A 25499-nucleotide genomic window follows, 5' to 3' on the forward strand; every position below is an offset into this window, starting at 1 on the left:
ATGCACTCCGGATCTCCGTCAGACCCTGCCCCCACCACATCTTCAACAAAGCGAGCTCTGTCATCGCACCCCAACTCAGAAAGATCTTCAACAGCTCATTCGAGACTGCCACCTTCCCGGAAAGCTGGAAAAACGCAGAGATCAACGCCCTACTCAAGAAACACAAGGCAGACCCAAAGGACCTCAAGAACTTCTGGCCCATCTCCCTGCTCCCGTTCCCGGTGAAAGTCATCGAGAAGATCGTCAACAGACAACTGACCCGCTTCCTCGAAGAGAACAACACCTTGGACTTGTCCCAATCCCGATTCCGCAGCAACCACAGCACTGAAACCTGCCCTCATCGCCGCCACTGATGACATCAGGACCCTGCTGGACAATGGTGAAACAGCAGCCCTCATCCTCCTAGACCTCTCGGCCACCTTCAACACCGTCTGCCACCACACCCTACGCACACGCCTCTACAACGCAGGGATCCACGACAAAGCCCTGGACTGGATCACCTCCTTCCTCAACGACAGAACCCAGAGAGTCCGCCTCCTGCCATTCCGATCCGAAGCCACCAAGATCACCTGCGGCGTACCCCAAGGATCATCCCTCAGCCCGACTCTCTTCAACGTCTACATAACACCGCTCGCCAACATCGTCCGATCACACAACCTCAACATCATCTCATATGCCGACGACACCCAGCTGATCCTCTCCCTCACCAAAGACCCCACCACCGCCAAAACCAACTTCCACAATGGAATGAAGGCCGTCGCCGAATGAAGAACAGTCGCCTAAAACTAAACTCGGACAAGACGGAGGTCCTCATCCTCGGCTCCACCCCTCCACCAGGGATAACTCCTGGTGGCAGGCCTCACTGGGAGCTGCGCTGACACCCACCATCCATGCACGCAACCTGGGGTTCATCCTGGACTCATCTGTCAATGACCCAGCAAGTCAACGCCGTCTCCTCCTCCTGCTTCAACACCCTCCGTATGCTTCGCAAGATCTACAGATGGATCCCCACCGGAACCAGAAGAAGAGTCACCCAGGCCCTCGTCACCAGCAGGCTGGACTACGGCAACGCCCTCTACGCGGGAACCACGGCTAAACTCCAGAAGTGACTGCAACGCATACAGAATGCCTCTGCACGCCTCATCCTCGACATCCCCCGCCACAACCACATCACTGCCCACCTGAGGAACCTGCACTGGCTCCCCATCAACAAGAGAATCACCTTCAAGCTCCTCATCCATGCCCACAGAGCACTCCACAATGCCGGACCAGCATACCTCAACAAATGACTCACCTTCTACACTTCCAACTGCCAGCTTCGCTCTGCTGACCTCGCCCTCACCACCATTCTACGCATCCACCGAATGACCACCGGCGGCAGATCCTTCTCTCACCTCGCCGTCAAGACATGGAACACCCTTCCCATCCACCTACGACAGACCCAGGACCTGCTGACCTTCAGGAGACTTCTCAAGACCTGGTTGTTCGAACAGTAGCAGCCCCCCCCCCCCCCCCCAGCACCTTGAGACCCTCACGGGTGAGTAGCATGCTCTGCAAATGTTTGATTGATTGATTGATTGATGATGGTTATAGAGAACTCAAGCAGCCTTCTGAAGATAAGATAGCTGTGGATCTTATATTTGGCGTCGCAGACCCCAACAAACTTGCAGTGGGTGCCCAGGGCTCACACCATTTACTGGCCAGGCCCTGTGTGATGGGGTTCCCAGGGTCACTATTGGCCTGGGAGGGTGGGCTTCATGTCCCCCCCCTTCAAAATAAGGATGGCACCTAGGAGATGGGTTCCTGGGGCTGCAATCAGTCCAAGGAGGGGGGCAGTTTGGCCCCCCTCCCTAATTAATAATTAGATAGGCCCGGGGAAAAACAGCCAAGGGAGAGGGGTCACACAGACCCCCTTGCCCATTATTAATTATATAGGCCCAAAGGAATGGAGTCCCCTGGGTAATATTGGTCCAGGGAGGGGGCTGCATGACCTATCATCTTTATATTGATTACGCTAAATTGCACCCTTGTCTTCCTCCTAACATTTAGCGTCTAGGATCTTTTATTCACCTACTAAAAGTGGTGAAGGGGAAACACTTCATAACCGGATGGCAATATTATACCTGAAAATACCTCAAACTCCGTCTTTAGGTTTGTCAATTATTATAAGGCCAAGAATAATAAGATGTACACACATCATAAGATTAGCATGTATATTTCATTTATTTTATTTTGTGTATTTTATATAGCGCGCAGCTACCCCAACGGGGTGTCCCGGCGCTTCTGAGTGAAAGCAGAGTGAAAGTCCTGGGGGGGTTAACAAAAGAGAAAAGTTTTTAGTGCCTTACGGAAGGGTAATTCTTCCTGGATCATCCTAATTGCGATCGGGAGTTCGTTCCAGAGAGTTGAGGCACAGACCTGAAAGGTTTTACCTCCAGAACGTGCTTTCCTGAATCTTGGTATGGAAAGCAAATGTTGGGAGTTGGAACGGAAGTTCCGAGAGTTACAGTAAGGACGGATACTAGCAGAGAGGTAGGCCGATCCCCTACCCCTAGTTGCTCGATGGGCTTAGGTCATGGCTTTGAATGCAGCCCTTTGATGGATTGGTAGCCAATGTAATGCTCTGCGATGTGGCGAAATATGGGTGCGTAGGGAAACCCCGCAGACCAGCCGAACAGCCGCATTCTGGACTGTCTGGAGCCGATGTAGGAGGTCCGCGGGCAACCCTAAATACAGGCCGTTCGCATAGTCCAGGTGGTATAGATATAGAAAAGTCAATACAGAGCCGATTCTACGAATATAAGTAATTCGACATAAGAAGAATACAATGGTGAATTCAAGGATCAGGATACAACTCAGAATAGAAGCCGAGTCTAAATCTCTTTTAATTCGGAATAAAACAAATCTGTCCCTACACTATACTAATAGGAGATGCTATCTAATACCCTTCCATCTATTCCCAAAGGTGTCAGCACGTGTTGACTTCCTGAGAAGTACTCACATCAAATGGGTTAAGGTGCTTAAGGCTAGGAGCGAGTTCTAAGATGCTCCTTACTCTCCGAAAGCTAGCAGACGTCCGGGGTCTCTGTCCCTGCACATCATACAATATAGAATTCGATTCTTTGGTTCTTTGGTTCCCAAACCAGCCAGACACGAAAGACATCCTCCCTTCTCACTTCCAACTGTCTTCAAAGCATTCCTTGTATCTTCTCCAATCTGAAAATAACGAGTTGGCATTCCAATACCTGCAGTAGGATGAGAACACTGCTATTTCTTGAAAACAACATGCATTTCATTATTTATTTCTCAATAAGCTAAGGAGGTGCAAAAACAAGCAAAGTCTTGGGCTTAGGAAGTCGGGCCACTTTAAACAAGAAACGGTTACATTATATGGTTATAGGCTGTCCTGCTTTCTGTATATGCAGGCATGACGATACATACATGATCATATTATAACATTGCACTACAATGAATGTTTAAATGAGTCTACTGGATACATGTTCATAATCATAAAACACTGCAAATGATATAAATGTGTATAGATGCATGACAACCATAAATATAATGCACCCATACAATAGAGTTCTGAAAGTGCTCTATCAATATTATGGCCTGGCCCGGGAGCTGGGGTCCCTAGGGCCAGAAATGGGCCTCAGAAGGGACACTATGTGCCCCCTTTCCCATAAATTCCCATAAATTAAGTTGTGGGCTCCAAGGGATGGGATCTCCGGAGCCAGAACTAGGCCAGCGGGTGCTGCATGCCCCCTTACCCATTTACAATATAGTTGGGCTCCGGGCGATGGGATCCACGGGGCTGAAACCAACCAGGAGAGAGGGCTACGAGCCTCCATGCCCCATAAATTAAGCAGTGGGCCACATAGATCGGATTCCTGGGGCCATATATATGACCTGGGGAGGGGGCCACGTATCCCCTCCCCTACAAAAATGTGGCAGGTCCTGGGGGAATGGGGTCCCCAGGGCCAAAACCGGCAAGGGGAGGGGTTGGCCACAGAGCCTGGTCTGGTGATGGACAGGTGGCCTCATGGCTGCGTTATATCGATGACCTGTTCATAATCTGGAGGGGCATGGAAGACAGTGCCACCACATTCATTAACAAACTCAACCACAATAACCTGAATCTCAAACTCTCGCACAACATGAGCAGGAAGACCATTGACTTCCTGGACGTCAGAGTGGAGATAGTTGACAATGCCATCCACACCAAACCTTTTCACAAATCCACTGCAGGAGACAGCCTCCTCCATGCTCTCAGCAGCCACCCGGAGCAAAAATAAATTTCAACACAGAGGAGGCCTACCTTTCCGAAGAAGTGAACATGGTCACCAGATTCAAAGAACGAGGTTACCCCACGTGGGTCCTCAACAAAGCCATATCCAAAGCCATCTAGGTGAGTAGAGCTCACACCTTGATTGAACATGTCAATGTTGAATCTGAAGCTAATTACAATGACACTAGGGTTATACTCACTTACAATGCAAATTCACAAGGGATACATAAAATCCTCTTAAGAAAATAGGTACATACTGACCAGTGATCCTTGTAGGTGACACACCCTACAAAGCAGACCCAGAGTCACGTACAGTCCCAGTTTAAGGGATATCCTGCTTCATGGAGATATCAATCTCACTCATCAATCCAAAGAACACAACTTGCAAGGCTTTGTTTTCATTCAGCCACTGGATAGCAGCTGCAATAATTACATAAAAAAGGAATATACAACACCCAAGAACCACACCAACAGAAAGATCACACAATTCCTTACTTGCACTTCCACCTTTGTGATTTGTGTTCTCGAATGCCCTTGCAATCTAAGATATATTGGCAGTACCACCTTTATGGTTGCTAAGAGAGTGTTGGAACACATGTGAAACATCAACCATAAAGATGCGCGCTATCCCATAGCCAGACACTTTCAAGATTACCACTGTTCCAACAGTTTGCTTCTGAGATACTTTGCTATCGAACAAGTACATGCTGATCCCAGAGGGGGAAATGGGGTATTGAAGCTATGCAAGACAGAATCAAGATACATACTGGACCTAGACACCAAAAGCACAGGGGGTCAAAACCTTGATGAGGAACTTGGAATATATTTCCATGAGAAGTGATCTGTCACACTTACTTTTACATTCTCTGGCCATGTGCAGGCTTCCTTTGTGCAGAGACAGTATCCATTCCTTTGTCTTTTGTGCTCAGATCTATTTCTGCTCTCCATTGTATACGCTGTCTTTCTCCATTTACTGATACCATTATTTCTTCCAGGTACCGGTTCTACAGTGTAACATGTATGATATGCTATTTTTAACTCTTTTCATTTGTATTTTTTAATTCCAGGAGCAAAGCAAGAGACCCACCATTGGTTGGGGACATCTGCACAGGCTCCCTACCCTTTTCTTCATGAACTCATCCAACAGGTGATGCACTCCTAAGAGATAAGAAGTCTTTTACTTCTTTTATGTTGTGTAAATGTAACACAGAAGTGTCTTTTTTGCATTGTGTTTTGTTGCTTTTTGTTTATAGTTGCATGATAGGCTAATCACGTGCTTCGTTCTTTCCTGACTTTTTTTTACCATCTCACATACTTTCTTCCTTGCCTCTCTCCTGGGTTATATCCCCCCTCATTAGTTTGTTCTCCCTCTGTAGGCCATCCCACCTTTATTCAAGCCACTTTGCTTACAGTCCACATCTTTCCCATACTCTTCAGTGGAGTCTCATCCTGGGAATTTACACCTTGGTATTACCAGTGGAGCCACTAGGCGGCTACCTCTGGCCCCCACGGCACAGTACGATAAGGGCCTGCACTTTCTGACCCCTTACTGAACTGGACGTGTGCCTGCATCTTTCCTTTGCAGTCACACTCTGACCTGCTTGAACACTGCCCATTGGAGATGCATCACTGACCGGTTCGGATCATTGGGACACTATACCTCAACAGGAGATCCTTGATCCTTCACATCTCTGGGTTCAATGGCAACCACAGCCTTAACATTCTTTCAGACTCTTGTGCTATACTTTTCTCTATACTCTTCCTATACTTTATACCTCATGGTACATTATGTGATATGTGCGGCCTTTTGATTTGTAACATGCTTCCATGCTTTGACATGCATGGCTTACATTCTTTTGTCCAGATGCATTTGCAAGTATGTTATTGGATATGTCATAAGATGGCCGCCACAGCATGCACGGATTTATATGATAGATGTAGTTGGGTCCGTCATTCATGTTTGATACAGGATATATAACAATGCTTTACTTCTCAATCCTTGTGTGAACATATACATACAATATATCACAGCAGTTGCGCCTCCTACTTTAGAAGGCCATCAAAGGACCGCACACAGTGCTTATCTTTCAAGAAACTTTTTGTGGCAATGTGTTTCAACCTGAGAAGGTCTTCGTCATATTTAATGAAAAACACTTTATTTATTCTTTCTATACAAACCAATCCTAATTTACACAAAGATTGCAAATTCTAAAGTTATAGTTATACCTTAAACCTAGAATATATACACCGTCTTTAAATTACTATAACTTTTTTTCTGTAGATACAAACCAAACTTAAATTACACAAACATGATCAATTCTAAACGTATACTTATATCTTTAAACTTACCTTTATATTTCTGCAACGCCTTCAAATTATTTTAACATGTGCACTTCTATACACAGTGTATAAAACTCAATAGCCACACTACATTAATTGTAACTCACTCTTCCCCATGTACTGTTTATACCATTAAGTATAATATTAGTTATACCACCAAAGATAATAGCATTTACAATAACACTTATAACATTGCAAATCATATCACTTGTTAGAACACACTGCATGTTAAAGTGGTGAGTTAAAATGAATGTAGTGTGGACTGTAGTGGCGAAGAGTGGAGCGTCATAGAGTGGGGTGGCATATAGTGGAGTAGCATACAGCGGAGTGGTGTAGACTGAAATAACATTGCGTGTAGTGGTGTACAGTAGAGTGACGTAGAGAGGAGTGCCACAAAGGAGGAGTTGGAGGAGAAAGATATAACTCCTTTAAAGGATGTCCAAAAGTAAAGACCTGCAGAATAACATGGAGAGGCAGTGCATAGCAGTTCTTGGAAGAAATGAAGAGATTGTTGCATGATGCCATCATGACCGTAAGGTGGTCAATCAAGGTATGGAACAACCTCAGAGGAAATTGCATTCTTTGTAAAGGCATTGGTTCCAAGTATTCAGCCTGTTAAAAATGTATTTTTACCATTTCCCATTGATCAATGAATGTTTCTCTTTTTTTTTATAGAGAAAGAAAAACAAAGAGCAGTTCATTGGAGCGCCCTCCCCCCCCCCCCCACCCCCCACCCCCTCAATGAGAGAAAAAACGACGCGTAGATTAGAAATAAGAAACACAGCAGAAGAAAAAGAAAAACACACATACTGTAGAGGCAACAGAAGATACGAAAACTAACAGTTCTTGAGAGTCAAGTGGTAAAAATAGAAAAGAGAGTAAAAGAAAAGAAACAAAGAAGAAAGAACGTGGGGGCATATCAACAACAACCGGCGATAATTATCGCTCAGCGCTCTTAGCGTGAGGATAATTATCGCCGGCTAGCGTGAATTTTTATCGCTGAGATAGCGTGCTATTAGCAACGCTTATCTCAATAGCGATAAAAATCTACACGCTAACAGGCTAACGTGAGATTATCGCTGGAAACCCAGCGATAATCACACGTTACCTTGTTGATAGGGACAGGCAAACTTAGCCATGATATCCTCCTTCCATAGGATATCATGGCTAAGTCTGAAAATTAGCAGATGTAAAAAAGCAGCGTTAACCGCGGTTAGCGCTGCTTTTTTTGTCTCTAACAGGGTTAGCGACATTCTTGATAATAGGAGAAATGTCGCTTAGCGACATTTCTCCTATTATTTTACTCTGGAACGCCCCCTTTGCATCTCATTAGAGATGCAAGGGGAAGCGTAGAGTAAAAGGGTGCTAACATGCAAATTTGCGTGTTAGCACCCTGTTGTTGATAGGGCGCTAGTTTTATCTCTGCTTTTTTGGCTTTTAAAGCCAAAAAAGCAGAGATAAAGCCCTTGTTGATATGCCCCATAGTGATTATCCTGTTTATGCCAGCCAAGAGGTGAGATTGTCCCACACTTCGAGCCCCTTTTTCTGACCTTTACTACCCTTTCTGGCGTAGACAGTGATTTCTAGGTGATAGGTTGCAATAAATCTGGCTAGCCATTGTGAGAAAGAAGGGGGCTCTGGATCAAGCCAGGCAGATGCAACACAGATCCTCCAGACTGTCATTGCAATGAATGTTAGGCCATCTCTTTTCAGCCGTGAGGTTTCAGTCTGTGTGCCTAACATTATGATAGTAGGATTTAAGGTTATAGGCTGAAGAGTGACTTCCCTTAAAAATTCCTGTATGCGGTTTATTGTGTGGGAGAGCTTTAGGCATGTGTCAAACACATGAATTGAGTCAGCCGCGTACTCAGCGCATCTAGGGCAAAAGGTGCCTTGGTCAGTCCCCCACTTTGCAATCTTGCTAGGAGTAAAGTACAGGAAAAAGATAGTTTTAAAGTGTTGCGCCTGTAGTTTGGCTGAGATTAAGATATTCTGTGATAATGCAAGTGAATTAAAAAAAGTGCTATTGTGAGAAGTAAGTTTGTTGTGCCATTTGTCAGCTATCGTTTGCAGGTCATCAGGGGTCTGTCTATTTATAGTATTATATAGAAGGCCAATTCGAGGGGTTAGTGGATTACGTCGCAAGTTTAACAAGTCAATTTCCTTAAATCCTGAGGCACACCCGGCCTTCCTAGACAGAAAGTTAGAGACAGAGAGATATTTAAAAGCGTCTTCGCTTTGGAGCTTAAATTTTGTCAATAAATCAGAGAAGGTTATTACTCCCTCGCTGGTCATGAGATCTCCTAATTTCAAAATACCGGCCTTATGCCAATTTGAAAAGTAGGCCTTGCCAAAAATGACAGGCAAATTGTCATTATTTAGCGTGGAAGTATAATGATTGAATCTGCCCAGCCCAAAAACTCTGATGATACTGCGGAAGACTTTAAAAGAATTCAGTAGTGTCTTAAATCTCACCCGTTCATAGTATCAGTAGGTGGTTTCTCGGAGTAAACAGCCCCATGATTGTTCACCCAGCAGTGACTGAAATGGCGAAGAAAGCCCTGATGTTTGAGGAAATGGAGCTTCTTTTACCAATTCTGAACTGTATTGAAGTACCGAGGCCCAATAATAAAGAGTAATGTCAGGGAAAGACCACCCCCTCGTTCTTTAGGTAGGCATAATTGCCTTAAAGCCCTCCTGGATTGGGAATATCACCAAATAAACTGAGTAAATATTTATTGGAATTTTTGTAAACTTATTTTGTTAAATTCCAGAGGTATGGTTCGAAAGAAGTATAAAAGTTTAGGAAAATATGTCATCTTTATGGCATTACATCTGCCAACAAGGGTTAGGTGTAGGTTGTCAATTTGTTTCAGAGCCTTCCTGGTATGTGTGGCCAGTGGAGCTAAGTTGTCTTCAACAATCTCATCCAGGTTTGATGAGATAGAGACTCCTAGATATTTAGCTTTAGAGACCACCCTGCAATCAATCCAGGATATTTGACTGTTTGTTATTATTTGAGTTTTGTTTTGATTCAGGGCATAGCCAGAGAGCTTCCCGAATTTAACCGCCTCATTTTCAATGGCCACAATGGCAGTTGAGGGATCAGGTGAGGTAATAGCCAGATCATCAGCGTAGGCCATAATCTTAGTACAGCTGCCTTGAAAGTTGACAGCAGTGATCTCATTATTTCTCTGAATTTGCTTGATAAAGGGATCCAAGTAGAGGGCAAACAATAGAGGGGAGCAAAGGCAACCCTGCCTGGTGCCCCGGGAGATCTCAAATTGCCCAGTTAATTGCCCATTGATGGTAACACAAGCAGTTGGTTTCACGTAAAGAGCTTGTATCGCCTGTAAATTTTTCGTCCCGAAGCCCATTTTACTCATGACTGCCCACAAGTATCGCCAGGAGACCCGGTCAAAAGCTTTTTCAGCGTCCAAGAGTATAAGTGACATCGGGTCTCCGGTGGCCTGTGCGGCGTCAAAAAGAGTAATAGCTCGTCTAACGTGCTCAGTTGTTCCTTTTTTTGTGATGAACCCATGCTGCCACTCTGAAACCAAGGAATCAACCACTGAGGAGATTGTCTTTGCTAATATCTTAGAGTAGATTTTTGAATCACAATTAATAAGCGTGATGGGTCGATAGGAACCCATCTCTAGGGGGGATTTGTCCTTCTTTGGAAAGATAGCTATTCTGGCCATAGATCAGGAAGCTGGGGGCAAAGCCCTGTTAAATATAGAGGTTATTACTTCTGAAAAAATTGTTTTGATTTGTGGGCCAAAGATCTCGTAAAATTCTACTGGGATGCCGTCAAGACCTGTAGCTTTTCCATCGGGAAGACTGTTGACAGATTCCAGTATCTCGTCCCAACTAGGAGTTAAATCTAATAAGGCCCTGTTGTCTGAGGAAAGAGATCTAAGATTGATCTTGCTGCGATAGCCAATAGTCTCCCTTGTAATTAAATCATTGGGACCCTGGTTCTCCTCGGTATACAATTTAGAATAGAACTCCTGGAATCCCTTTCGTATGAGATAAATATCATTGGTCTCATTCCCAGATGGAAGTCTAATTGTATGTATCTCGCTGTTAGAGACCTGTTGTCTGGTCCTGACAGCCAAATGATGTTCAATACTATCGCTACACTCGTAGTTTTTCTCACGGGAGCATGCCCATTTTGCAGCGGTTTTTTCTGCAAAGATTGCCCAAATTTCAGCTCTGGCCAACACTTCTTCCTTCTGCCCTGTCTCTATGTTTTGCCCTGTTTGAATACAGTGGCCTAATTTAGTTTCAGCTATCTTTAACTTCTCCTGTAGATTATTTATCAACATCTTCTCTTTTTTATTTTTACGGACTGAGAAGCCGAGGGTTTCCCCTCTAATCCCTGCTTTTAACGTATCCCATACAATCATAAGTGAGGCAGACCCAACGTTAATTTCTAAGAATTCCTTTAGCCATCCCTGCATGTGAGCCTGATATGATAGATCCTGAAGCAAAGCTTTCTCGAAGCTCCAGGCAGAGGCCTCTTTGCACTTGCCTAGCCCTCTGATGTTAACAATGAGGGGATTGTGATCGGACATAAAGCGTGGGGCTATTTCAATGTTACAATTGTTAATAATTGAGGATGAAAGAAAAAAGTAGTCTAACCTAACGAGGGTGTGATATGGGGCTGAGAAAAAGGTGTAACCGGGTTGAGAGGGATTCAATCTAGCCCAGCAATCTCTTAAACCGTGTATCTGTGCAAGATTTATCAGGGCCTGAAACACGAGGGGCTTTCTGCCTTTGTATTTCCAATGGTTGTCAGACTCCCAGTTGCAAGGCAGATGCAGATTAAGATCGCCGCATAAAACAATAGGGGTGGGCCAGTGTGCTAATTCCCCTGAGACCAGGTTGATGACTCCAGGATCATCTGTGTTGCTTCCATAAATTGAACAACGGGTAAAAGGGGGTTATTAGAAAGGTGACACTCAGTGATAACCCATCTACCTAGGGGATCAGACTTAACCCGGGGTGAGGAAATAGAAAGTCTTCTCTCAGCGAGAATTCCAACCCCCCTGGTTTTAGAGCCTTGAGTGGTGGCCCCCAAGACTTGGAAGCCCAAGGAGTCTAGAAGATGCTTCTGGGAGCCCTCTATGTGAGTTTCTTGTAAACAGTAAATATCCCCCCCCCAGAGATCGAAGCCCCAGCGCAACATTTTGCCTTTTAGAGCGATAATTTAATCCGCATATGTTAACAGACACGATTCTTAATGCATCTAACTTAGCCATTTAAAGAGAAAGAAATAAGAAGAGGAAATAAATAATACCACATTAAACTCCCAAATTCTTGTCCTAATCTAAAACATGCGAATTTTAAGTGTGTATGTGTGTGTGAAGAAAGACATAAAAGGGTAGAATTTAAATTTTCTGTGTCAAACTTTCCCATTGAGGTGCCATTCCCAGGCCTCCCCCCCCCCCTTTTTTGAGCAATCAGGAAAGGCCTGAATGATGGCAATCAACCCAAGCTCGACTGCCAGCCACGCCGGACTGAGAAAGAGAAATTTTAGCTCTAGTTTAATGAATTGGCCAGGAGCCCCTTCTTACTTTTTTCCCCCTTTCTCCCTCCCCTCTCTCCCCTCTTCCTTTACCCAAGAGGGTTTTTCGCCTTCCCCTTTTTGGTATTGCCCTGTGTAGAGTACAGTGTCAACAAAAAAAAACAAAAAAAATGAGGAAAGCAGAGAGGCTGAAAAAAAAAAAGGAAAACAAACAGAAGGCGCTATCAAGTGAAGTCATATAAGGTCAAAAGGGTTCACATCATAGGCTTCATTTAGTAATCAACAAAGTAGTTAAATATTATTATTTCTTTCTGGATTTCAGTTCCTCCAGAAATTCCTCAGCTTTGATTTCGGAGAGGAAAATCTTGGTATTCCCGTTGGAGATTACTTTGAGCCTTGAAGGATTCATAAGGCACACTTCCGCACCCTGCTGTTGAAAAGGGGAGATTAGCTGCCTCATACGCCATCTTCGTTCAACAGTTTGATGGCAGGAATCTGGTTTGGCAAAGAATACTATCCCGTTGGCTCCTTTCTTTGAGTTGAAACGGGCCTGGTCATATATCATCTGCCTGAGGAGGAAATTTCCGAAATAAACGAGAAACACCCTTGGTTGCCCCCCTGATGAATTGGCACTGTTGTGTTGTCGCTTTTGATGGAAGGGGAATCGGTGCGCCCTCTGTACTTCATGGTCCCAATCCCAGCCCAGATGGTCGGGGAAGGAATCTTGTAATAGTTTAACTATGAAGCGCCTTGGATCGTCCCCTTCCTTTCCCTCCGGAATGCCAAATAAGCAGAGGTTGTTTCGGCGCTGGTGATTTTCCTGTTCCTCGATCTTTGCCATCATATCAATCATACAAGCTGTATTGGACTCCCCCTGTTGTTTGGTGGCCAGGGCTTCCATTTCCAGGTGTTCAGTTCGTGCTTCTATCATAGTAACTCTATCACAAATGTTGACACAAGTCTTATTCAGTCGCCTCAGCCCGCCCTGTAGTTTCTTGGCAGCGATCTTAGCTATACGGTTGTCCGTCCGAACCTCTTCATGGAACTCCTTGATGGAAGTTAGGATGGAGGCTAGAGAAGGCTAAGAGGAGACTGCATGCAAGCTCTTTGTGCTCCCCCACTGAGTAGCATTTAGCTCGTCTTCGTCAGGTAAGTATGACATCTGGGAATCGGAGTAATCCCACTTAAGCTGGCTGCGACGTTTATTTTTGCTGAGAGATTTTTTATGACGCAGGACCGTGCCTGTATCCTTGTGTGAATCCTCACTGTCCCCTTCGCTGACGTCCTCGGATCCATCCTCAAGTGAGGAAGTAGGTGTACCGTCAGAGACCGAGTAAAAGTGTTCTAGTCCTGCCTCGGGGGACCAAGGATTCTGGGAGCCAGAGGGTACTACCAGACTTTGAATGACTTTATTAGTCCCTGTTCCTCCAATGTCAAGCGTGAGAAGCGGGTTCCTAAGGCTAGTATCACTGTGTAGATTGTCTGAAACCTGTGTTTGTTGGGAAGGCTGATTCAAAAGGGTCGTGGCATCGGTGAGTAGTTGTACAAGAACAGGGGTTTGGGGGAGCCCCTCTTGAATTCTTGCGGGTTCCGTGATCTTAGCAGTGTCGATGTCTGGGCCAGTAGGCATAGCGTAACTGAGCCTGCCCTCTGTTGTGTCCCCTTGTTGCAGTGCACCTGTCTTTGGGCTCTCTGCTGGTGGGTAGTTAGTGGAGGAAGTAAGAGTTTTAGTGCTGGGGTTTAGAGGGGTTTTTTTAGATCCCAGGAAGATTTTTGCGGGGGGGTGTGTGCAATATTAATGTTTTTAGGCTCTCCGGATGTATACCCTACCCCGCATTTACTCCCCGATTTACCCAACACTCTCTTGTCCCCACCAACCTCAGGCTTTGTCTTTGAAGCTTCTTCTGAAGGATTAAAAGCGGCACCTTTAACATCTTTGGCGTCCTTTAAGTCCTTGACAGCTGCAAGAGTTTTTTGTTTAGAGCCTCTCCGTGCCCCCCGGGCACTCATATTGTTTCTGCTAGGTCCGTGTAGCCTCTCACCCTGATTTCTTCTAGAAGGAAGAGACCGGTGGTTCCAGGACTCGCTATCTGTGTTTAGTGCTGCTGGGGAGGCCGGGGAGAGGATTGACACTGCTGAAAAGTATGGAGAAGTGCAGCACAGCCCAAGCTTGCGGGTCGGAGAGGATGGCACGTTTAACCCAGGTGATTACATCCAGAATGGGCCCCCCTTCGTGAAGCAACAGTCTTGAAAGGAGCCTTGAAAACAGCCTTAACGCTCTCCCTGCATCCCGAGAATGGCGAGCGCGGTAATCCAGCATCCCGGTGAGCACCGCAGGGCAGTTAGTCGAGCGTTACGCCTCCGGCGTGAGCAGCCGATCAGCGCGAGCTCAGGGCGATTCCATCTTGCTCTCCAACAAAAGTGATTTTAGGTGATGGGAGATTCTGATTTGATCAATGAATGTTTCTCTGTGTTAATGAGGCTTCAACACTAGCTTACAGGCTTGCTTTCCTTTTTATTGTGGTTACTGAACATATGGCTCAAATGTGGGACCTACCATTAATCCCTGTCGTACAAGAATGCAGACATTCTAGTCTACCTATCAAATTTTCAGTGATTTTGGTCTATTTTAATTTTCTCTCTTAAAATATGCACCCTCTTCGTTGTGGGTTATAAATATATTTTAAATAGTCTGCTTGACTTTTACATTTCTCATTTTAACTGATCAATCAAGGAGGCAGTTCTTTACAACTTTGCATCACATATTTGAAGAAAAGTTAGAATAGAGTGCATATGAGTACTTGTGGTGTACAGCATGACTAAGGCAAATGGGTCATTGTACATTGAATTATGCTTTCTAATGTAAGCAGATACAGTTATATAAGGGGAAAATGTATATTACGCTACAAGATACATAGGTATATCACTCTACGTCATAATTGCCGCTTCTATGTACATATAGTTGCATATATAGAGGGGGTTATACCTGCTATGTAAACTTTCAGAGGTTTCATGAAAAAATGTGCATAGTTCACCTTAAGATAAATGTGCACACCAGACCATTTAAATAGTGTTGCTTCTATACACAAATCGTTATTTATATAGAGGGGTTTTCTCCAGCCAATAAAACTTTAACAAGTGTCCTGTGAATATTTGTATTTATAAGTGAATGTTTTTGTTATATAAAATACTCCTTTCAAGCTTTGTTCCATCCCTCTTTTCTCTGACACATCCCAAGTCTTTCAGACTAGTATGAACTCCCAAACATCCTTCTCAATCTCCCCCCTCCTTTATTATGCATCACCCCAACTAACAGACACACATGATGACTGCTTACAAATACAACTTTCTAATTCCCTCTTTCAAATCAATTCCCTTCATTCTCTCCCTACTCTGAACTCTACTAAACACACACAAAAAATTAAGAGCACAAACCTAACAGAACTAATGCACAAGAAAAGAAACACCTATTTCTAATATATTATAAACCTCTAATTTTGGATTCTGAAGTAGCGCTTCAATGCCTCACCAGGGATAGTAAGCGATATATAAATACAATATACAATTACAATTTACAATACAGTGGAATAGAGTAGATTGGAGTTGCAAAGAATGGAGTGTTGTACAGTGGAATAACGTAGTGTAGTGTAAAGAATTCTAGTAGTGTACAATGGAGGGGCATAATTTGGAGTGGCGTAGAGTGGAGTGGCTTAGAGTGGAGTGGTATACAGTGTTATACCGTACAGTGGAAGGCTGTAGAGGAGAGTGACATGCACTGAAGTTGTGTAAAGGGGAGTAGCATAGAATGGAGTGGCATATAGTGGAATAAAGTACAGGTAAAGTGGTGTGCACTAGAGTGGCATAGAGTGGAATAACACAAAGTGTAGTGTCATAGAGGGGAGATGAGTAGAGTGGAATAGGGTAGAGTGGAGTAGGGAACAGTGAAGGGGCGTGCTGTGTGGTGGTGTGCACTGCAGTGTCATAGAATGAAATGGCACAGAATGTAATAACTTACAGTGAAGTGGTTTAGAGCGTAGTGGTGTAGAGTGGAGTGCAGTAGAGTGTAGTGGCGTACAGCGTATTAGCATATATTGGAGTGGTGTACAGAGGAGTAGCTTAGAGTCAAGTGGCATATAGTGGAGTGATGTAGGGTGGAGTAGCATAGAGCAGAGTGGTGTACAGTGGATTAGCATAGAATAAAGTGGTGTGTTGTGGAATGGCATAGAATGTAATGGCTTACAGCGGAGTGGTGTAGAGTGGACTGATGTAGAGTGGAGGGAAGCACAGAGTAGTGGCGTAAATCTGAATAGTGTAGAGTGGGGTGACATAGATTGGAGTGGCATAGAGTGGAGTGGCGTATATTGGGATAGCGTACACTGGAGTGGGGTACAATGGAGTGGCATAGAGTGGAGTGATGTAGAAGATGTAAAATGGAATAGCGCATAGTGAAGGGGCGTACAGTGGAGAAGCGTACTTTGAAATGGAATAGAGTGGTGTGGTATAGACTAGAGTTGTATGCAGCAGAGTGGCTCTCAGTGGAGTTAAGTATAAGGGAGTGTTTAGAGTGGAATAACATAGAGTGAACCGGAATAGAGTGTAGCGGGGTAGACTGTAGTGCCATGCAGTGTAATAGCATACTGTGAAGTGGCATAGACTGGAATAGTGTGTCATATAGTAGACTGGAGTGGAGTGGCATACAATGGAATAGCATACAGTGTAATGACGTAGAGAGGACTGGCATACAGTGCAGTAGCATCCAGTTGAGTGGTGTAGAGTGGAATAATGTTGACAATAATGTTGCATTTACTGAAGTATAGTGTAGTGACGTAGAGTGGTGTGACATAAAGTGGAATAGCATAGAGTAGAGTAACGTAGAGTGGAGTGTTGTACAGGGGAATAGTCCAGAGCATAGTAGTGTAGGGTGTAGTGGAGTGGAATAAAGTGGATTACCGTAGAGTGAGGTGAAGCTTAGTGGAGTGACGTAGAGTGGAGTAGAGTGTTTGGCTTTGAATCTTTTTAGGGTCTATGTCTTTTGTATGAGGCAATTTTGGTATGTTCTCATTATGGTCATTATAAAGATCCCTGTCTTGCACTCACAACAGTCACATTGACAGTGGAGAAAGTCCAGGTGAAACTGAAAATCGAGTGAGACTCAGTAGCCAGTCTGTGTGCAACCATCATCCACTGCAAAATGTATTTTCTTCACATATATCCTTCCATCATTTCTGCAGTGCAGTAGGGTGCCGGGGTATTTTGGTGTCGAGTACCAAGGCTGCCTAGTCTTGATTCCACCACATGTCTCTTTCTCCATTTTACCTACAGATCCTTTCTCTTTATCCCATTTTTCAATATTCTTTTTCATTCCTGATTTTGCCCTTTTGGACTGTTTTCTTATCTTTCTCTTACTCTTTCTAGGTCTCTGCCTACCATACAGTGCAGCTGTTTGGTTTGGTAAAGACATTTTGGGAACATTCAGAAAGTTTGCCTAGGAATGCATTCCACTCTTTGCTTACCATTGGCTTTGTGGTTTGTAGCTCACATGTTCTAGCTTTGTATTAGATGCCTTTATTTGCTTTAGGCAGTCCAGCTCGAGTTTGTACCTCCCATTGCCAAAACCTCATTTACTGTATTCTTCCACAAACTCACATTCTGTAAACAGACCTTTAAATCTGGTTCTTATCTTTTAGCATTTGCTGTGCATTCAAAGACAGAGGTCAAATGTCAGGCTGTCTTCCAGGAAGCATGGTGTTTATTTTGATTTCTCTGACTTTAAAGTGAGAGGATTTATGTGACACTCATGCTGTCTACTGAGGGCTGCTTGAGGAAGGCTTAAAATGTTTTTTTTTTCTGGCACATCGCAAAAATCTGTAAATGAACTGTGCTTATGGTCAAATTCATACATTGGGTGATGACATGTCCACACATTATTGTTTGTGCACTATATACATTTAGCAGTAAATGGTTATGCGAGTGCAAATGTAATAGTCATTTTAACTGAAGATGTGTTGTCTGTAATGGCAGTATGCGTCCATGCCATGCATACTCCAGACTACCCCACTCCACTCTACTCTGTAGCATTCCACACCACTGCACTCTACTCTGTACCACTCCACACTACACCACTACACTCCACACTGTGTCAGTGCGCTTTTCTCTGCACCACTCCATTCTGCACCTCACTAGTTTACACCACTCCACTCTACTCTATGCCAATGAACTCTAACCCACACTACTTTACTATGCATCACTGCATTCTTTGCCACTGCACTCAACACCACTCTGCGCCATTCCACTCGTCTGTATGCCACTCTACTCTGCAACACTGCACTCCATGTCAATGCACTCTACGCCATGCACTCTACTCTCTACCGCTCCACTGTACGTCAGTGCACTCTATGCCAATCCCCTCCTAAACTACCCTGCACCACTGCACTCTACTCTGAAATAATTTACTCTACACAACTGCCCTCTGCACCACTGCACTCAGCGCCACTCCACTCTACAACACCACACTCTATGCCAATGTACTCTACACCGCTTTACTCAGAACAAACACACTCTATGCCATTCTAGTCTGCACCATTGCACTTTATGCCACTTTATGCCACTGCACTCTACCTCACTCTGCTCTACTGTGTGTTACTGCACTCTATGCCACTCTATTCTACTTAGGACCACTGCACACTACAACACTGCTCTCTATGCCACTCCACTCGGCACCACTGCACTATACTCTGTGCCACTACACTCTACGCCACACTACTCTGTGACACTGTACTCTTCGCCACTCTACTTCACACAACAGCCTCTATGCTAATGCACTCCACGCCACTCTGCTATACACCACTGCACTCTATGACAGTATACTCTGCAACACTGTACTCTCTTCCACTCTACTTTATGATACTCTATGCCACTGAACTTTACTTCACTGAACTCTTTATCGCTCCACCTACGCCACTCCACTCTACTCCAATCCACTCTGCGCCACTCATATCTACTCTGCACAACTGCACTCTATGACGCTAAATCTATACCACTGCACTCTACACCACCTCACTCTACTCTGAAACAATCTACTCTATGCCACTGTTGTCTATGCCACTCCATTCCGCTTTGTGCCACTCCACTCTATGCTTCTCCACACCACACCACTGCATTGTACGCCACTGCACTCTACACCACTGCACTATATGTTGCTGCACTCTACACCTCTGCACTCTATGCCACTACATTCTACACCACTTTACTCAAAACCAATACACTCTCCACCACTGCACTCTTTCCCAATCTACTCTGCAGCAGTGCACTGTCACCACTATATGCTACTCTATGCTACTGCACAATATGCCACTCTATACTACACCATTGCACTCTATGTCACTTTACTCTGTGCCACTGCACACCACCACACTCTACACAAATGCACTCTATGCCACTCACTCTACAAAACTCTATTCTGCAGCACTCCACTCTTTGCCTCTGAACTCAATGCCACTCTACTCTGCACCACTCTACGGCACTGTATGCCAATGCACTCTACAACACTCTAATCTACTGTACACCACTGAACTCTGACACTGCATTCTATGCCACTTCACTCTACGCGTCTCTACTCTGCACACTCTACTCTATGCCAGTGCACTCTGCCCCACTCTGCTATGCACCACTGAACTCTTTGCCACTGCACTCTACACCACTCCACTCTGTAACACTTTACTCTACACCAATGCACTCTATGCATGTACTCTATACCACTCCCCTCTACTCTACACCACTTCATTGTACGCCACTTTACTCTACTCTGAAACAATCTACTCTTCACCACTGTACTCTATGTTACTGCACTGTACTCAACTCTACTCTACCCTGTGCCACTCCACTCTAAGCCACTGCAATCAACGCTGTGCCACTCTATTCTATACCACTTTGCTCTATGCCACTACTCCTATGCCAGTACACTCTACCCTGCACCACTCCACTTCACTCTACTCTGAAACAATCTACTCTATGCCACTGCACTTTATGCCCCTTTACTCGACTCTGAGCCACTCCACGTTATGCCACTGCACTCTATGCTGCACCATTTTACGCCACTGCATTCTACACTACGCTACTCTACTCTAAACCACTGCACTCTACACCATTTTACTCAAAACCAATGCACCCTATGTCACTGCACCTATGCCAACTACATTGCACCACAACACTTTAAGCCACTATACTCTACAACATTCTACTCTATGCCACTGCAATGTATGCCACTGCACTCTATGTCACTGCACTCTATGCCACACTGTTCTACTCTGCACAACTGTACACTACATCAATGCTTTCTGCACTGCTCTACTCTGCACCACTCTACTCTGCACCATTCTACTCTGCAGTACTCTACTCTGCACCACTCCACAACCCTGCACTCAACAGCCCTGCACTCTAAAATCCTGCATTCTACTACCCTGCAATCTGACACTCTACTCTGCATGACTGCACTCTATACCACTGCACTCTATGCCACTGCAATGTACTTTGCACCACTCACCTCAATGCCACTCTACTGAACTCTACACACCGCACTCTATGCCACTACACCCAATGCCACTACACTTTATGCCACTCTACTCTATGCGACTGCACTATAGCCTGCACTACTCCACTCTACCCTGCACCACTCCACTCTATGCCACTTCAATGTACACCACTCTACTCCACTCTGCACCACTGCTCTATATGCCATTGCACTCTACACAACTGCAATCTACTCTGCACTGCTCTACTCTATGCCACTGCACTCTACTCTACTCTATGTCACTGCACTCTACATCAATGCACTCCATACCACTTTACTCAAAACCAATGCACTCTACGCCCTTGAACTCTACGCCAATCTAATTTGCATCACTGTACTTTACACCACATCACTCTAAGCCACTCTGCTCCACTCTACCGCAGTCCACGACACTCCACTCCATGATTCGCCACTCTATTGTCGTATAGTTCCTAAAAAACCTATAAAGGATCAGCACGTTTAGACAACACACACTGTACGGTTGGTGTCAGACTGATTCTAGACACCCCAACAGGGTATGTTGCCCTGTGTACCAGCTAGTTCACAGTGCCACTAGAAACTCCTCTTACCAAGGAGAGAATAGTTCTTAGAAACTATCCAACATGACAACCCTGATCCCTCAGGATCGTGGAAACAGTGTACTACTTTTTGCTCAGTCACTCGTGCTCACTTAGTCTCAGAGAGAAACAGAATAAACGGTATGGACGTTTTTCAATAAGCATTGATTGAACAGTTGTTACTCTAGTGTAAAATAGGTGTGCTGAAACAACCATTAGACAGTAACAGATATAAATGATTAGAAGCACTAAGAAAGTAAAACGATGGTAGATTTCTACCATTTTGCTATAATCATTAATACAGGCAAGTATATAAAATACATGACAATAAAATGCCTACTCCTGCGATGCAACCCTAATTAGAGGGAACCTAAATATACCTAGCATCCTCCATGCCAGTTTACTCTACTCTATTCTGTGACACACTACTCCACTCTACTGCACTCCACTCAATGACAATCTATTCCGCTCTAGCATTCCACTCTACAGCACTATCTACTCCACTATACACAACACAATCTATGCCACTCCCTTCTGGTTTACACCCCTCCATGAGACTATGCCACTCCTCTCTATGACATTCTACTCAACTTGACACTGTACTCCACTCTATGCCACTCAACTCTACGCCCTTCCACACTACGACACTCTACTCCCTCCACGACACTCCACAACACTGTACGCTACTCCATGACACTCCACTTCTCCTCTCCTCTCCATTCCACTCAACTCTACTGTACACCACTCTACTCCACTCCATAACACTCCACTCTACTCCACTTTATGAAACTCCACTCCACGCCACTCTCCTTTACCCTGCTAACCTTCAGCCATGCTGAAAAGCAGCCACTCTGGTGTACAACATTGCTAAAACATAATGGGAAAGCCAATAGCTCTTGCATAGGCGGGACCTAGTGGCTTTGCAAGTGCTTCTTGCGTTTCCCGCCTCTCTATGGTCGTGGGACAAAGTCTGATGCTGAAAAACCTGCCATAGTCCTCAAAAATAAATTTGGTGCCTGACCAACTGCACCCACTATCACAAATCAAGCATCACAGTTCAAGGCATCCATAAAAACAGGAGTAGTCCACCCTCTACCAGTTCCTGCAAGCTTTAACACTACCGTGCTAGAAATAGCCTAGCTAGTGTCATATGCACACACAATAGTTATTATGTCTTCTCTATTGCACTTTGCATTACACCCTCCAGATTCACTCAAAACTTACAACTTCTGCTGAAATAAGTTCTAAGGACACTCTCAAATGTTAGATTACTTTAAAAAAACAAGCTACATCTGAACTGAAACATAGGGGAATGTACCATAGTCCCTCTTCCCTTTCTAGGTCCTCAACAACCTGACAGAGCCCTTAGTTGTGTTCCTCCACACAAAACAAACTACACCCACACCCTTCCAACTACACACCCTGACAGTAGTCTGACAGTAGTCCAGAAAATCCTGTTCCTTCCGGAGTGCTCCATCTGCTTGTTTACAGTAGGAAGAGCTCCATTAATCCTACAGTTGGATACATGACTATAACTACATTTCCATTGTTTTCAGTGGAGACCTTGGCCGGAATGTGGATTTTCTAGCGTCTTTCAGCCCATCTTGCTCTCACACAGAGTTCCATCCGAAAAAAAGTTGCCATGTCTAAGTGAGGTATTTACTCTGGAGCTAATATATCTCAAATTCAAAGGGAGAAATGTACTGGGCATGCCAACAAGTCAAATCACATGCAAAGCCCTTTTCTTTCCATTCATGGCTTCCCGCAGCAAGAGTGATATATCATCTCCCAGCACCAGTAGAGGAAAGCACATCCACGTTACTCCAGCAAGCCATTCGGGTGTTTTAAAAAAAAAATGTATTTATAATAGAAATATCCTAATCTCTCATTTCCTAAAGCCTACCAGTAATGTCTCCTTATCGCAACCTCACACCAGTTTCGTGCATCTTGAGCCCTGCAGAGAAGCCTACTTTTGGACAGATAACAAAACCTGAGTACAGTAATCCTGCATCTCAGTTTTCATATATATGTGATCATATTTGAAGACCTGGCTCCCAAGCAGTGGATAACAGCTTTACAGTAGTGCGAACAAGGCATGCACCACGCTGCTGGGTGAAACTGTCTCTGAGAAAGTGGGCGTTATCCCATAAATATGTGAGACAGGGTTACTAAAAAATCTTTATTTTTTTTTATATTTTTTTTTCTTGCATTTATTTTTAGGACAAGGTTGTTGGTATGCTTTTTTTCCAATTAAAATAGAAAATAACATTTATTTTATCTTCTGCGAGAGCGAGTATGCTATGTATTACAGGAGAAGACTCTCACCTTGAAATGGACAGGCAGAGCAGACTTTAAATTTCCCAAAAGGCACGTCATGTTAAATTTAGCATTTTTTACCCCAGTTATTAAGTTCATATATTGTGTTCCTTTGTAAGATTACAAGGATGCGAGAGCAGATCAAAGATGGAAGTTGCTAAAGGGAGGTGGTAAATGGGCATTTGAGGAGAAAAGCAAAACTATAATATTTAGGCTACATTAAAAGTAAATCGGTTCATCTACTGCATTATTAATGTTTAAGTACAATTTGAAGATGAGGGGTCGTAATAAATGCATAAATAAACTGTGGCTTCTATATATACCGATTTTTCAAAAAATGTTTCTGCACTACCACTGTTGATCTGCGCAGACACGGCATTTCTAAACCAAAATCAATACAATAAAGTGGAAATCTGCTATAAAACTAATATTCAATGTTTCTGTGGAACTCGAGTGCAAGACGAGACAATGTGAGCAGGCAGTAAATTTCCCAAGAAAGCTCAGGATAGATCAGCTGTCAATCGGTAGCAGCTGGGTCACTGAGTTATTCTAAGGTTATTTGTGTAACCACACTCACCAGGTATGGGCCCGAAACACGGACTATCAATAACCCTTCCCACGAAAACAGGTTGGACAGAATCCTACATAATGCATAGTATACATAATGCACGGTAAACCAAATACATAATGCATAGTATACCAAATATTTAAACCCATCGACTGCTGTCTTGTGAAATATTCACCACTGCACAGAGCAGCAGCTCCTTTTTTTCAACAAATGTTCAGTACTACCAAAAAGAGACGCGTTTCCGCCCACAAACAGGAAGAAGATAGGTTTGTCCCATATGCAGGAAGGCAAGGAATGAGGAAACCATGGATACAGGCATTCTATTCTATTAGAACCTAGTTCAGGACCAACATACCCTAGAAAAGAGCCTGAAGAATAACAAACTCTGCAAGTGAAGACTCACACCCACTTAGGCCATTCAAAAGAGCACAACATCCTCCACTCTTACAATATGACATTACAATAGAATGCCAGACAGAGGTAGTTGTAGTAATTCTACCTCACCACAAATAGAAATAAAATCAAGGCTATTGGGTACATTTCATTTGTGGAAATAGTTTTATAACATTCACAAGACTCAATTTTTGCCTATTCCAAGATGGTGGCCTTTCGCTGTATGCATCCGCTCAGGCTTTTCTGGCTTGTCCGTCTTCATCACAATAACAAGCCATAAGAATGTGTCTAATGGCGTCCGAATTGAACATAGATTCTCGAGCATACACGCTCATCGTTACTCGGACCGAAAAGTGCACAAAAAAACACAGTATCATGCACAGGTTACATGAAGGTCAGTAACAGCCTTACAATCTGCCTCCCACTACCACCTTGCAAAGCAGCCATAGCCAAAACCTTTGACATAGTTTTAAATCCCAGGCAAGATCAGCTCCTCCAGCTCCCATGCAACACATCTGAGTAAAAATTCTCCCTCTAGGTTCAGTCTAATCCATGCCACTTACGCAGGCCATTGGAAGGTTGAATGTCCCATTCTCCCCCAGTGAGACGGTGTTGGTTAAACCCAGAACCTCACACATCAGTTGGCGCACAAGAACCTAAATTGAAAAGAAGGCCACCGAATTGGCAAGCACTGCTGTCTGTCAAAACATGTGAAATTAAAAATAATGTTTTGGGGTGTAAGCGTGTTGCACATGGATATGCAGTTGAGAGTCTCATCGCTGCCAATTAAAGACATGTAACCAATGGGAATGTTTTCAAAGACAGAAAATAAACAATTTGTACTGTAGAATAGAATACAGGAGACATGAACAACATGCCAACAATTGGGAACACCCAAGAAAGTCTACCATCTCAATCAGGAGCACCTGCATTTATGA

At 44.2% G+C, this 25499-nt stretch overlaps 1 protein-coding gene across 1 annotated transcript in view; it reads right to left on the bottom strand.

The window, feature by feature from the left end:
* NALCN (sodium leak channel, non-selective) overlaps positions 1 to 25499 on the bottom strand; it is a 2843734-nt gene that overhangs the window by 1577666 nt on the left and 1240569 nt on the right. The gene's annotated exons all lie outside the window — the stretch shown is intronic.

This window comes from Triturus cristatus, chromosome 8 (genome assembly GCF_964204655.1).
Source record: "Triturus cristatus chromosome 8, aTriCri1.1, whole genome shotgun sequence".
Classification (NCBI taxonomy): Eukaryota; Metazoa; Chordata; class Amphibia; order Caudata; family Salamandridae; genus Triturus; species Triturus cristatus.